The sequence below is a fragment of the Neofelis nebulosa genome, chromosome 16 (assembly GCF_028018385.1).
Source record: "Neofelis nebulosa isolate mNeoNeb1 chromosome 16, mNeoNeb1.pri, whole genome shotgun sequence".
In the NCBI taxonomy this organism is placed as follows: Eukaryota; Metazoa; Chordata; class Mammalia; order Carnivora; family Felidae; genus Neofelis; species Neofelis nebulosa.
Window position 1 is genome coordinate 13,241,541 of NC_080797.1, and position 12,243 is coordinate 13,253,783.

Here is a 12,243-nt window from a genome sequence, read left to right on the forward strand (position 1 = left end):
GCAGCTCCTCTGCATCGCTGCGGACCTGTGCCCGCTCCTCCCCACCACCCCCAACCCCGGAGTTGGTCTGGTACCTGTGTCCCCAACCTCCCGCTTGATTCTTCCTGGAGACTGTCTGATGCCTTGTTAGGTTTTAGTGGTGTCCTGACCCCTGTGCCCTAGATGCGAGTGCCACCACCACCAGACCTGGCAACCCATACTGGCTCCAGGTATTGGCAGAGGCCCCCAGTCACTAAGACCCCCCTCCTAGCAGGACCCAGCGTGGTGAGTTGGTGAGTACAGTGTGATGAGGCTAGGAGCCACAGCTGGGTCTGCTTAGAGGGTGGATGGGGTCTGCTTAGACGGGTCTGCCGTCCTACCAGGTCATCACCCTAGAAGAAGGAAGAGGGAAGGAACCATGGCGCTCCGTGCAGCCACCTCTGTGCTCACAAAAGCAGGCTTTTCTGCTTTGCGACTCTCTGGTACTGGTCTGAGCTCCACAGCCTCAAACAGCCTCAAGTGGTGGAGAAATCTGACCTTGTTTTCGTCACGATACATTTCGGGAGGGATTTCAAGTGACCTGTGAGGAGGAGGGTGACTTCCTGCACCTGTTGGTTTGAATGTTTTACCTTTCTCATCTGGTCAAAGGGTTAGAAATGTAATTGGTTGTAGGGATGGAATTGTCACCCTCTGGGGAGGCCTTGTCTGCAGGGCCCCAAACAGCTGGAACTGAGAGCCGCCTCAGGAACCCTGGGCGGGAGAGTCAGACCCCTTAAAGGTGGCTACAGTTGAAGGATCTGTTTGGAGAAGCCCTGGTCTGGGCAGGTCAACCACGCCCCCCCCCCGCCCCCGCCCCAACCAGCTACAGCACAAGGTGAGAGCCCTGCCCAGTCTTAAGAAGGGATATCACCCCAAGGCTCACAGGCAGCTCTGAGGCTGAGGGGCCTCCTGCACCACCCCCCCACACACCACCTTGGAGTGTGTGCCCTGCATTGCTGCAGGTACCAGGGTGCAGAAGTGCGGGGAGCAATGGGCGAAGTGAAACCACCACCCAGGCCGCTTGGGGGAGGAACCTGCCAGTTGTGAATCTGGAAACTACAACCACTTCTTACCCACAACCATATCTAGGCAGCCCAGCAGCACCTCGCACCCAGGACGCTCCCCATAGTAAAGAAACTGCCCCTGAAGGGCAGTATGCTTGTCAGGGCTCAGGGCCTCACACTGGGGAAGGGGCAGGGGCCGCCTTAGGACACCCGCCCGCCCCCCCATTACAAATGAGTGACAGTGCTAAGGCTTCAGAACTCCCTGGAAACCACTGGACCAAAGGGCAGAGGCCACCCCTGGGGCAATGTGGAGCCAGTTCCTATGCAAGGTTCAGGGCTCTGTGAGCTGAAGAACTGCCAAGCCACCTGTGCACAGGACCACTTCCCTAAAAGTAGGACAACACAGTGGTGCCTATGGACCTGCAGTTGTCAACATACAGGAACATATAAAACATGCAGGACTGAACAGTACAGCCTTTAGTTAACAATATATCAATATCAGCTCGTTGGTTGTAACAATCACACATGTCAATATTGTTAACAAGATTTAATAATAGGGGAATGGGCGGACTACGTGGGAACTCTCTGTACTGTCTGCTCAATTTTTCTGTAACCCTAAAATAGGAAGTCTACTAATTAAAAACAAGAGCTCAGGGAGTCATGCCCACCTGGCAGTGTTCTTAGGAAGGGCCTGGACTTGCTACTCTCAGACCTATGGCTCTGTGACAGGCCCTCCCTTCTGGGGACACAGGTACCTCCGGATTCCTGAGGGTCTCTGAAGCAGGAATTTCCAGATTTCCCTCCTCCTGACAAGCTGACAGCTGCCAGCCAGCTGTGGGGTGGGGCCATAGTAGCAGAACTGGTTCCTGGGGCTTCACTCAGCTCCTGGAGAGGTATATGCTCTAGCGATGCTTCTCTGTGCCTTGCAGAGTGGGGCTGCTGACCCCTCCTGACCCTGCAATGAAATGTCCTCATAAATGGGTCCCTGGTGCCCGTGGTGTATGTTTGGGCCTGGGGACAGCAGAGTGAGGTGGGTCATGGCTGTCTGAGGCTGCCTGGGGACCACCTGCCCCACTTCACCCACTAGGGCCTGGTTGGGAATAAAGATACCCCGTGGGATTGACTATGATCCAGAAGGGTCCTTGCTGGCTAGGCATGTGGGCTCTCCCTGGCAGTAAGGGCATCCTGGAGTGTGCTCACATAGATGGCTAGGTGTACCTCCCAGTGAGCATTTCTCCAGTTCGATCCAGCCAGGGCCACAGTGGCACCCACAGTGGGAAGGAGCTGGGCATCATGGCATCCAAGCAACACTTGGGGACTTCCTGTGTTCACCACCCTTCAAACACCAGAGGGAGTGTTGGAAGGTAGAGTGCACACCTGCTCATGAAGGGGCACTGCCCCCCCACCCACCCAGGTGACAGCAGCCAAGGGGGCCCGGCTCCCACCATCCTGCCTGAGAATCTTCCATGGCCAGAGGAATGGGGCTGGGCTCAGTGACGGACTCAGTGGTGGCAGCAGCCCCCAGGACAATTCAGTGTGCCCTGTGAGGTTAGTACTCTGGATGGGGGCGGGGTGTGGGTTGCCCTCCAAATCGCGTGTGAGGTGAGTCTGTGGCCCAAATTCAGGTCACTATCAACCTTCACTCATCACCTTGTCTATTCACTCAAGAAACATTTACCAGATGCCTCCTGGGCATGTTTGCATGATAAGCTCCAGGGCTGTGGCCCCTGACCAGGGCTGGTCTCAGAAGGCAGGATTTGGCCAGGCAGACAAAGCCCCCCACACCCTATGGCAGCAGCAGTGGCCTCCAGTGTGACCAGGACCACGATTACCACCGGACAACACCTGCGGGCTCCCCAGTGTGTACCTGGCCTGGGAGTTTTTGTGGCTTTGGCTACAGGTGCCCACATGTCCTCTCCTCTAGTGGGGATTCGTCACCTAAGGGTAGAGACTTGCTGGAGGTGGGATCTGAGGAGCGGGACACCCTCTCCTTGCCTGTGAATGTGGGGGCTCGTGCAGGTCCTGTGAGGGCAGGTGGACTGGACGCAGACATGGCCTCTCCCTGGTCCAGATCACACAGGCTGTGTGCTCGGGTCTGTTCCTGAGTCCTGGTTACCTGCAAAGTGAGTGCTGTGCTAATTCACAGGTGCTGTCGGCTTCATGACGTCACACAAAGCCTTACATCAGGTGGCCATCATAAGCCTGGCTCTTGGTGGAGCTCAGGCCCTCACGTGGGCGCCCCCACCTCCCCCCACCCAGCCGGCTCTCAGTGCGACATCTTTGAGCCACTAACAGAACCCAACCACTGTAAACGGTTTTATTTTCTGTCCAGTCTTGAGGTTTTAAAGTGTCAGGATGCTCCTTCCGTTATTCAAAATGGCCAGTCACCTGAATCTGCTTGCTGAGAGTTGGCTGCTTCCCCTAGAAACTGGACACTTACAGAAAAATGTTAGAAGGTTTTCCCAAACATGCCCAGGAAAACTTCTCCTTTGACATTTGAAAAATGCCTCAGAACTTTTGCTGATGGCGCTGTCCACTTTCCCCTTGGTCATCTGCGTGAAAACTCCCAGACTCCCGACTGCCCGGGGAGGTTCGAGCACAGACCCAGTGCCTTCCCCACACAGCCCCCGGCCTCCCGACTCACTGCTGCCACACTACTTCTCCTCTGAGGTCATTTGTGCTGACCTTCTCATAGGGACATAATTACTATAATTGTGGCCAAACGCTTGTGATTTATGTTTAGCAACTGCGGCAAGCAACATATAATTAGACATAAAACGAGGCCAGCCGGCTTCAACCCTATAACCCTCACCTAAACGCCTCCCTAACCTAATTTGCTGGCATGGTTTGCTGTCTGTGCAGAGAAAGGTAGGAGGGAGAACGTGGGCAGCTGGCTGGATTGAGATCTGAGGGACTCCTCCCATCACCCACAGGGCCACACGCTGGCCGTGGGCTTCGAGTCCAGGCCGACTGGCCAGCATGTGACTCTGGCTGGTGCCGCCCAGAGTTGGTCTGGGACTCAGCAGTGAAAGCTAGCTGCAGTGATATGATTATCCCTGCACCCCACCATTACTGTTGTTGACAACAGCCACTTTGGGCCATCGGGCCTCGACAGCATCCCACTCTGCCTGGCCCTGAACAGACCACGGGCCCCAGGGTGGTGAGTCCACAGCCATCACACCAGTGGCAATACCTGTCCATCTGGATTCCCTCAGCACAGCACCCCAAGGGAAGGAGGGCCCCCTGACCTTCACAGGGTGGACTCAGTACACCTTACAGTAGAAGGTGAATTTGTATGAGATGTGGACATGACGGTTGGACATCCCAGTGGATCCTAGTGTGGCCGGTCACATGTGTGCATAGGCTGGAACTCTGAGCAACCATGTGCTGAGCCAGGCCTGGGCTGGTCTGGGAGTCTGAGCCTCTGTCTTCAAGGAGTTACGTACCTGAAGGGCTACCATTAGAGCTGGTCTAGGAGAAGGTATAGAGAGGCGGTATACAGGGGGCTGGAATTGAGGAAGGAGGACATGCCCCAGCTAGCAGGAGCCCCCAGGCCCTGGACAAGCCCGGTCCACTCCAGTCTGTGCTGCAGGGACCTGGGCAATAACATTGGTCCAATGGCTCCTGGCTCTGCCCTGAGGGAGTGTGTTGTTCAGGGTCCCCCCACCCCCACCCCAAGCCTGCCTGCTATACTCTGGCCTGGCCCACATCTTCTGAACCACAGGGGGATCTTCCCAGCCCTATGTGGAGGGCAATCCCACCTCCTTTCCCCAGGGTGCCAGTGTCCCACCCTCCTAGATGAACACAATCTCAGGTAAGGAAGACAGGGTATCCCTGGACTCCTGGGCTGGGTTCAGGCCTCAGACAGGTAATCACAGTCCCAAGTACACAAAACCCATGCACCACCTACTTGGTGAGTGTTGCTGTCACAGCTTAGCACCCCTCCCCCTCCGCCCCACCCCCGGCTGGTGATGCTCACGCATTATCCCTCTAGGAAGGCTTCCGGGCTCTCTCCCACACTTCTGTCTGGGCAGCTTCAGGCCAAGCTTCACAGGACTCCCAGCGTGTGCATTTCTACTACCCTGCAGCTCCACACAGCCTGTCATGGAGGCTCCCTAAGCAGGGCTGGGATTGTTCCTGTACTCACAGGCTCCAGGGTAGTGACAACCAGAGGGCAGGGTCCTGGTTGCCAAGGGCGAAGGCCTCACCCAGAGACCCAGCTTCTATACAAAAATGCCAGCTTCAGCTTCCATATCCTCACCCTGCACCAAGTTTGGCACTTGTACTAAACGGTCCCATGTGCTCCTAGTAGGTACTCCCATAAGATTCCTCTAGATGCTCCCCATGCCCTCCAGGAGGTGCTCCCCATGGCTTCCAGTAGATGTTCCCAATGCCTCCCAGTAGGTGCTCCCCATGCCTCCCAGTAGGTGCTCCCTGCCTCCCAGTGAATGCTCCCCATGGCCTCCAGTGGGTGCTCCTCATTGCCTCCACATCATGCTCCACAGGGGCTGCTCCCACCTCAACGTCTTGGTTGAACCAGCCTCTGAGGAAAGGACTCGGCTGCCTTCCAGGTAGGGGAGTGTCTGACACAGCAGTTACCATTTTACATCTCAACTGAGCCTCTGAAAATCTGAGGCTGTGTGAGTGTCCACCCAGCACTACAGACTCTGATTTAGCAGCTGTTGGCACTGGCACATCTCCATGTGTTCTGTGTGCATACATTTGTACATGTTCCACAGGACCATTTGAAAGTTGCAAAGGTCATGACCCTCTGCCCCTACACCCTTGAGGAGTCGCCAGCCGCCAGGACAACGTGTGAGGCAAGACACGGTCCTGGTACCATGAGTTGCACCGCCCCGGGGCTTCATAGGGAGACAAGGTCCCTAAGCCCACTGAGGTGCCAGTTTGCACTTTCTCTGTTGTCCCCAAAACATGCAGTGTAAGGAACACAGCTGGATCTGGGTGGCATGGGAGCCCCGGCCCTGTGGGGGCTCCCTGGGGTTGCCAGAGACCACCATCTCAGGCAGGTGGCCCTGGAGGGTGCTGAGCCATGCCACTGGTATCAGAATTCCTAGCCAGTATCAGTGATACGGCGGGACTGGGGGGATCCTATCCAGCCCCAGACCTCTGCACCCACACACCATGGCCTGTCAGCATCAGAGAGCCCAGGAACCTGGGTGTCTGGAGCAGAAACAGAGGTGAGGACTCCAGGCTTTCAAGCGAATGAGGTGTGAAATCCCCAATAAAAGGAGAAGGCCCTCCGGCTGGGCCTCGGGGGACTGGGTGAGTCCCACCCTCAGTGCCAGCAGCACAGGCCAGGGTTGGGGGTGGAAGACGCAGTGGACCCGCCACGGTGGAGGCCCTGCCCGGAACTGCCCAGCTGGACGAGGTTTGCCCTCCACAGGCCCAGCTGGGAGCCCCGGGGATAAGCCCTCTCTGGGTCAGCTCTGGGCCACGCTACAGTGACTCGGCCCAGGAGAGCAGGCAGGGACTGCTATAGAATATCCTCGTTGGGGGCTCTCCGGGGGTGGGGAGGGGGCTGGCTCCCACCCATGCAGTCTCCATTCCACACGCCCAGCTCTGCAGAGAGGCCATAGCAGGCTGCTGCCTGAAGGAGGGGCTGAGTGTGGGCCGCAGGCCTTCATCCCTTTGCAGTAGGGGTGCCACTTGAATCGGCAGCCCCACCCAGAACCAGGAGAAGCAGCCAAAGCCAGCCTTGGAGGACAGGTGGCAGCCAGCTTGCTGAGTCTGTCCGGACATGGTGGTGGGAAATCCAAGTGGGCCTCACCTTTCTTGGGTCCGAGGTTCAGGCTGGACAAGGAAGGGCCCCCAGAGCCCATGTGGGATGGATGTGGAGTGGGAGTCCTGGGGGCCTGGGGAGGGTCCAGGGGTGTAATCACATGTGCTTTGGCAAACCTTAGAGACAGTGGTGAGAGGAGTCAGGCAGGCCTGGGGGGAAGGTCAGGTGCTGGAACCTTGCTTGGTGAATGTGGGGGAGGGTCAGATCATGGGCGTGGCTTACAGACATTTGCACCTAAGGTCACCAAATGCCATAGGCAAGGCCAACCAGGCAGTGACTGGATTCCATTACAGACTCATTCTTCTGGCCTGATTTGTGCACCCCTTACAGAAGCTAGGAAGCACTTCTTCAAGAACCTCTACCGCATGGGCTCTGGGAGCACGGCAGGGTGGTGAGTTTGCCCCAGGAAATGAGGTGCTGGGTTGGGAAGAGTCCTGTGCCCCTCACACACAGTTAGGGTTAGGGTTGCACCCCACAGAACACCCCAGTCCCTGCACTGCCTGAGGACCATAAGGGCCATACGGCCCCTCTGAGGCAGCTACCTGCATGACAATGTTCAGGACGTCCCTCTGCATCTAGACCTGTGACCAAGGTCTCAGCGGGCCCTGAAGATGGGGTTCAGAGTGTGCCTTGTGAGGAAGTGGGCTGCATTCCAAAAGAACTACCTGAGTTGTCTAATCTATGCACAGAATGTGTGGGAATGGATAGAGCGGAAGGAAGGTAATGTTGGATCAGGCCAAATTCAAAACAGTTGACATGGGCTCACCAAGCAGAGACTCTGTTAACACTGCAGTTTGGGGTTAGGGTTAGCAATGACAGCCTGGGTGGCTGAAACGTGGACCAAAAGATGGCCACAGTGAGTGGGTTAGAAATGCCTGAGCTGCCCTGGTCCAATGTAGAGAAAGGGACCCAAAGGGTTAGGGATGTTGGAGGGACTCAGTCATTTAAGACCAGTTCACCTACATGGAGCTTCCAGAAGACGCAGCTTCCCCCAAGGCTGTAAGAAGTGAATGTGTGAGGTGACCCTAGCACCCTGAAGAACTCTGTGGTCCCTCCATGCAGGTCAGAGCCTCCAGAGGGGACCACACCAGCTCAAGGAACCTGAATATGACAGAGTACTTGGATCCTGGGGTGGCAGGGACACTCACCTGCCAAAGGCAAGGTGGGCGTGGTTCCCCGGGTGGACAGCAGAGTGGAAGCAGCAGTCACAAGGACACACAGAGACCTGTGGTGTTGGCTGGTTGGTCATGGCAAGGCTAGATGTCAAACACACAGGAAGCCCAACGAATTCTCACTTGATCTACTTAAGCAGAGAAGTTCTGGGTCAAATGTGGGAAAGTCTGACATTAATCATAAAAAGCAGAGTCCTGGCCCCTCCATCAATTCTCAGACCTGAGCCAGTTATAGACACAGAACACCTTGAAGTGGGAGAGACAGGGTTCCCTCAAGGAAGGTCCTGGAGCATCACTGAACTGTAATCTTTCCCCGGTCTTCACCTTCTGTGGCCTCTCATCCAGGAAACTGTGCTCTGGGGAAAAGGGAATAATCAGAGCTTTCTGGGACCACCAGTTACAGATTTTGAACAGACACTGACTCCAAGGGACCCAGACCATCACGGTGGTCCAGCCAGAGTGGGGGCTCATGGAGGCCACGTGGTCCACAGAGTTTTAGCCCATGTCTGTCTCACAGAGGGTCTGGTGTGGCCCTGAATGCACCCTGTGTTTACTTCCCCAGTTCCATAATGCTTGATTGGGATCAACACACCCAGCAGCTGTCCACGTCCCCACGCCGGTTCCCAGACCTGTGTAGTGAGGCCTATTTGGGAGGGAAAGGCCAAGTAGGGCCACTAGAATCATCTCTACTGGGAAAAGAGTAAGCCCAAAGCAGCCCATACTCCTGGGAGGATTTCGAGATTAGTGCCACCATCGAGGACGTGGATGGTGCAGGTTCCCCTATTTGGCCTGTGCAGGAGGGTCCTGGAGAGTGACAGAGGGCTATCGTCAGCTCAGCTGGGTGGTGGCTGCCCCAGTGGCAGCTGCTGCCCTGGCTGCACTTTCATCGCTTGAGCAAATTAACACAACCCAGGTACCCGGAGTACAGCTACTGCCCTGGGGAGATGCCTGTCTGTCCACCCATGCCCGCAAGGCCCCAGGAGAAGCTTGCTCTCAGCTGCAAGGCCAGACGTGCACCTTCACTGTGCAACCTCGGGGTAACATCAACTCTCCAGCCCTATGTCATAATTTATTTCCCAGGGACCTCGATCGCTGTTCCCTTCCACAAGATCTCACCCTTGTCCATGATACCGATAACGTACTGGCAGCAACTCTAGACTTACTGGTAGGATATCTGCATGACAGAGGCGGGAAATAAGTCCAACAGTAATTCAGGGGCCTCCCTCCTCGGTGACATTTCTAGGAGTCCAGACGGGTGGGGCACGTGGAGATATCTCTTCCGAGGTAAAGGGTTAGCTGGCACCCCCTGCAACCAAGAAAGAGGCACAACACTAATAGGTCTCTAGCTTTGGGAGGCAACATATTCCTCCTTTGAGTGTGTTACTCCAGCCAATTTACTGAAGGGCTAAAAGTCTGCTCGTTTCGAGAAGGCCCTGGGGCAGGTCCAGGCTGCTGTTTGAGCTGCTCTGTCACTTGGGCCGCGTGATCCAGCAGATCCAATGGTGCCTGAAGCATCAGGGGCAGATGGGGATGTGGCGTCCACCACAACCTCCAGCACATTCTGTGTGTGTTATTGGAGGAAGGCAATCCTTGCTTCAATCCACCAGTTCCCCACCTGTAAATGGACTTGATGAAAGCACAGTATGGACCCCACAGGGGCTGTGGGTGGCCCGGGTGGAGCATGCATGGCCAAAGGGTGGGTGTGGTTCCCATTTTTGTTTGTGATTCAGGAGCACAGACAGCTCCCTCCCTCTGTCCCCTCCACCGTCCAGTCCTGACCGCTCAACCCTGAGCAGCAGTGGCCGCAGGAACTGCTGGCATCTGTTCTAGTGGAGAGTGTGTGTGTTGGTGGGGGGGGATGCCTGAGTCCTGCTGCTCATGCCTGTGGGTGCATTGCCTTCCCACGAACCCCTCGACCCTGAGCAGCCACCTGTGTGCCAGCTTTGTGTCATGAGGAAGTGACATAGAAAAGCCTAGAGAGCTCATGAAAATGTTGTCAGTCATATTCCTTAACCAGGAGGGTAAATAAACTTATTGGGGAAAAAATCCATTGTGCCAGAGGAACTGAGAGGAAAAAGAGCAATTTCCCCTTCATCCTGGTCCTGTACTGCAACGGTGGGTCTCCGTCCCCTTCGTGTTGCAGGTGTGTGTGTGTGTGCACGTCTTGGGCATGTGAACATGTGTGTGTACATGCCTTGTGAGTGAATGTGTGTTGTGCATGTGTGTGCGTGTACCTGTGTGTGTACATGCGTCGTGTGTGTGTGTGTGCATCCACATGTGCATGTGCAGGCAGGTGTTTACGTGTGTGCATGTGCATGGATGATCGTGTGGGTGGTGCGTGTGTGTGTGTATCTGTGTGTGCACACGTGCCGTGTGTGTGTGCACATATGCATCCACATGTGTACATGCAGGAGCTTGTAGTCATGTGCGTGCGTGTGCATGGATGATCGTGTGGGTAGTGCGTGTGTGTGCGCATTTGTGCACATGTGTGTGTAGTCCGTGTGGCACTCAGGAAGCTACGGAGGGGCGTCCACGGTGTCCCCCTGAACCTGCAGCAGGAAGTCTGCAGGGAGCTCGCAGGGCCCTCCAGGCTGGCGCTGGTGCCTGTGAGGCAGGATCTGGATTTCAAACCCAGTTTAAAAAAAAAAAAAACAAATCATAGGGTTGGGGGCCAGGGGTTCAACTTTCTTTTCGTGGCCTGGTTGTCACCCTGGGGGATGCAGCACGGCCACCACGGCGTCAGTGCGGGGTTGGGGAGGGGGGTGGAGGAGAAAGGAGTTGAAGTCTGTTGGTGTCGACAGGAAGCCCTTTTGTGGGCACTTCTGAATTCCGTCTGTTCTCACTTCTTTTCAAGCCCAGCTGAGGGCGGGCGGAGCGGCTGCCATCTCCCTGGGTGACCAGCTCTGAATATTCACAGTCTCCTGTCCTGGCAACCACCCAGCCTGCCCACCCACAGTCCTTCCTGACCCCTCCTGGGGTCTCCAGGCCCCCAGAGCCCTGCGACCACAGGCAGGGTGCAGGCAGGGACGTGAGGAGGCCCTTGGGGCACAGAACCTACTGGGCCCTCCCCAGCCCCCACTACCCCCTCCCTGCAAAGATGCTGTCTTGGCCCAGCCTGCCCGTGAGGGAGGCCACACTGCCATCCTCAGGGTGGTGGTCAGGGAGGCGCTGACCGGCTGGACTGGGCTGGGCTGGGTGGCATCAGCCCTGCCCAGGCTGCAGCTCCTGGAGTCAGATGTGTCTTTCTCATCTGTGGGCCCCAAAAACCTGCTACAACATCTACACATAGGAGGCATTCAACAGGACTTTGAACTCCAGCAGACAGCCACGTGAAAGTCCCCCTGGGGGACTGGGGGACTGGGGGGGGGGGTGTCCTGCACAGCATTCCCATGGCCATTGGGTACCTACTTCTCATGGCCAACGTGGGGCCATGTCCCCCACATCACCCGACCCCACATTCTGTGCAGTCTCCTACAAATGTGAGTCCACCTTGCAGCGTAACTCGAGGGCCACCTCCAGCCTTGGGCACCTCCTTCCCCGACTCAGGCAGGAGGGGGGAAGCCGCTGTGCTGACTGGTGTTCCAGCAAGCCAGGGCTGGGAGGTGGGGAGAGGGACGGGCCTTTGTCTGGGCCCCAGCTCATGGTCAGTGCCCCAGGGCGCAAGCCGGCACTCACGTAGGCTTTTCAGGAGGGAAAGGCAGCACAGCCACCACACACTACTTCCAGCACCCTCCAAGGAAGGGTCTTCTCTGCTTCTCACGGGAGCCCAGGCAAGACCCCATCACCAGCTCCCACTGCGAGGGCGTGCTGCAGACAGCTTGGTGGGCAAGCCCGGCTCACGCCCTGGCTCCCAGCTCCACTGCGGGGAACACGGCCCTGTGCCCCGGGGCCTTGCTCTCCACCGCCCATGTGGAAAGGCTGGTCCCCACGGGCACACTCCCCATGGAAGGAGATTTGGAGGCACTTTCCTTTCTGTAGTTAAACCCCATGTGTTTCCTGTGCTTCCAAAAATGTCCAAGCAGGAAGTACAAAACCTCAAACAGCAAAAATAACTGTCCCCCAGATGGCCCTGGGGAGGCTACAGGTCACCGTCTGCCTTGCCCGCACTCCGAGGTCTTGGGTCTGTTTCTTGTCATTTTAAATCTGAGCTGAGCCAGCCTAACCTAACCCCACCCATTCCCAAAAGGACCAAAGTTCTGCCGGCAGCTGGCTTGAGGCCTTTCCCAGTGCCTCTTTCACTGAGAAGAGG

At 56.6% G+C, this 12,243-nt stretch overlaps 1 long non-coding RNA gene across 1 annotated transcript; it reads right to left on the reverse strand.

Annotated features, from left to right (window-relative positions):
* Window positions 1–7,682: 7,682 nt before the first annotated feature.
* On the reverse strand, window positions 7,683–12,004 carry LOC131497404 (uncharacterized). The gene is made up of 3 exons (XR_009254952.1): window positions 11,670–12,004; window positions 9,158–9,300; window positions 7,683–8,350 (listed from the first exon to the last, which is right to left on the reverse strand). It is a non-coding gene; the product is annotated as an uncharacterized LOC131497404 (long non-coding RNA).
* Window positions 12,005–12,243: the final 239 nt, after the last annotated feature.